Source organism: Pseudomyrmex gracilis, unplaced genomic scaffold (genome assembly GCF_002006095.1).
Source record: "Pseudomyrmex gracilis isolate BER0280 unplaced genomic scaffold, ASM200609v1 scaffold_344, whole genome shotgun sequence".
In the NCBI taxonomy this organism is placed as follows: domain Eukaryota; kingdom Metazoa; phylum Arthropoda; class Insecta; order Hymenoptera; family Formicidae; genus Pseudomyrmex; species Pseudomyrmex gracilis.
Window position 1 is genome coordinate 21,804 of NW_018020928.1, and position 2,871 is coordinate 24,674.

General features: G+C 29.3%; 1 long non-coding RNA gene across 1 annotated transcript; it reads left to right on the top strand.

Moving 5' to 3' along the window:
- The first annotated feature begins 1,242 nt into the window (after window positions 1–1,242).
- On the top strand, window positions 1,243–2,384 carry LOC109860206. The gene is made up of 3 exons (XR_002250796.1): window positions 1,243–1,395; window positions 1,788–2,099; window positions 2,321–2,384. It is a non-coding gene; the product is annotated as an uncharacterized LOC109860206 (long non-coding RNA).
- The last annotated feature ends 487 nt before the right edge of the window (window positions 2,385–2,871 follow it).

Below are 2,871 nucleotides of genomic sequence, written 5' to 3' on the forward strand. Positions count from 1 at the left end.
AGACAAGGAAAACCGATATATTTTTTGTTTTGCTATCTGTTGTCACTTATAGTAGTACATCAAGTGAAACATATAATGTCCAGTCTATTCTCGAGAATGTATGGAGCAATTTAATGTTTGTGCCGACCATAAATGAAAACATCCAATTAAAGAATAAAGATATAAAAGATGTGATAACTACATGGATAACACAAACTGGGTATCCCCTGGTACAAGTAAACCGGGACAATGATACACAATCTCTAAAAATTATAGTTCAAGATTGTGTTGCAGTTAAACAAAAGGATCTGTGTGCATATAAATGGTGGATACCTGTAACCTATGTAACAATATCAAATAATGTGTCTACTACTAAGCATTATAAATATATACAACCAAACGGAATAAATATCTTTGTCCCGTATATTAAAGAAAATGATGTTATCATAATTACGGCGCACAATGGTAATACAATAAAAAAAACTTTGTTATATTCTATGTATTCTGTAAATAGTATATTTACTGTTTTCACTAAGTTTTTTAGTTTACCTAATTTTCTCTATTGTTTTCGTTTTCGATGTATTTGTTTATCTTATATAAATATTTATTTATAATTTAATTGTTGTAGGATATCGCGTCAATTATGATCGCAAATCTTGGGAAAATATTGCTCTTTTTTTGAAAAGTGAAAAATCTAAGANTTCGGATGCATATAAATTATCTGACGTCACTTTAGCACAAATTCTCGACGATGCTTTTTATTTTTTAATACAAAATACAAAGTATAACGTATATGCTGCAAAAAGGAAGAACTTAGACATTTTTTTCAATCTTGCAAGCAATATAGTTTACATACGAAAGACATACATAACTTGGTATCCTGTACTTACTGTTCTTCATTATATATCTAAGATTTTTCCGTATCCAGAAAGTGCAACTATTAAGGTAAATATTACCACAGTGCACTAAGAAAGAACAAAAGTGAATAATCTAAAAGACCAACTAAATAAAAAATAATCTCGTTGAGATATATAGTTTTATAATATACACTGTGTACGGTACGTTTCTTTCTGCAGTTATCTTTCGTCATCTGACAACAGAAAAAACACTATTAATTAACTTACAAAATACATAATATGCAGTGATTTTTAAATAAACATCTTTTGAGTACATTTACAAGTTACGGAATTATCAAAATACATTAATACACCTTGAACTTTTTTTACAGAGTAAAGTCCTAGAAATATTAAATAGTTTTCTGGAAGATATATCACATAAATATGTTTCCGAGAATACTGTCAGTAATCAAGTATATCACGAAGTTTTAAAATGGACATGCATTCTTGGTGGCTTAAAGTGCAAAGAACATATTAATGCTATATTAAGATGGCATTTTGAACATCGTATACAACACAGGTATGTTTTTTTATGTCTCTAAAAGCGAAGTGACGTCTGTATAATGTGACTTTGTTTTTGATGTATTGTATGATAATGTTACAGAACTGTTACCTGAATCTTGATACAGTAATATGATATTGTACGGACACTAAAAACTAAGAGTGATTTAGGTTTTAAATAAAAGTTGATTTATAATTCATAAAATATAAAAATTTGTACTTTACAATTACATACAGTTATATATACAGTTGTTTGAATGTGACGTCAAAAGACGTTTTGCTTCTATGATTAGAAACGTAATTGCAACTGTGACATTAGTGGTAATACATCATTACAATATCATACTAAAAGTAAAACGCTCGAGTGATAATTATGTAAGTAAAGTTATATATTTTTGTAAATACTTACAGATTGTTGCCAAGTTGGCAGAGATGGATATATTGCCAAGGATTGAAGTTAAAAATTGTAACTAATTTTATGTTGTGGCATAAAATACATAATAATTACTTGTTACAAGAGAAATTAGAACACTTTTTTCAACTTCTTCCTTGTTTCAACTTTGGATTGAATTATAGTTTGGAATCTTTGCGTTCTGCGACATATAAGTATGTAACAAAAAGTGATTCTGTTACCATTCTTTTTGATATTGTTGCAAGACATATACAAAATGTTTCTTCACTGAATATTATAATAAACGAAATAGAACATAAATATTCACCAAGGTAAACAAATTTTTCTATACATTTGTTTATCTTTATACTTTATACACATTATCAGTACATATAATTTATATTTTATGTACATATATTTTACATAGTCTATATATATTTATATTAAGTTTATTCAATTTATACATTGCGTTTAGCATGTCGTATAAAAGTATATTGTATATACTATGAAAGTTTTTGTATTAATTATTTGGTATGTATGTTTTATTTGCAAGATACATGAGTCTACTTGCTGTTGTGAATTTTAGTATTAATCACATATATTTAGAAGAAGGTTTTGAAAAGGTACATTGTGTAAACTTAATCGTTTAATGTAACTATAAATGTGAAACTTATCTTTTTTTATGAATATGTATTAATATGCATGCATGTATTACAGTTTTATTAGTAATATACAAGGTGTCCGTAAAATTTTGACACAGCCGAAGTATAGAGATAAATTGAGTCAAACTGAATAGAAAAGTTATTTGCCATTTTGGAAAATTCGCAATAGTTAATGAGATACAAAAGTAGTAAATGTGTGCCAATGAGCGCGTGAGAAGCGATGGTCCTGACTCTGGCGTAGGTGTGTGACTGTCAGAGCAACGAGAGGCGAAGTGAACAAACGAGCGCGGCGAGTGACTCGGCTGATTTCGCGGTCAGCCGATATTTGGCGCAAGGAGCGATCAGCTGACAGCGCTCGAGGGATAAGGATAAGAACTAAATCACACACGTTTACACAGTCAGAACCAACGCTTTTCACGCGCTCATTGGCACACATTTATTA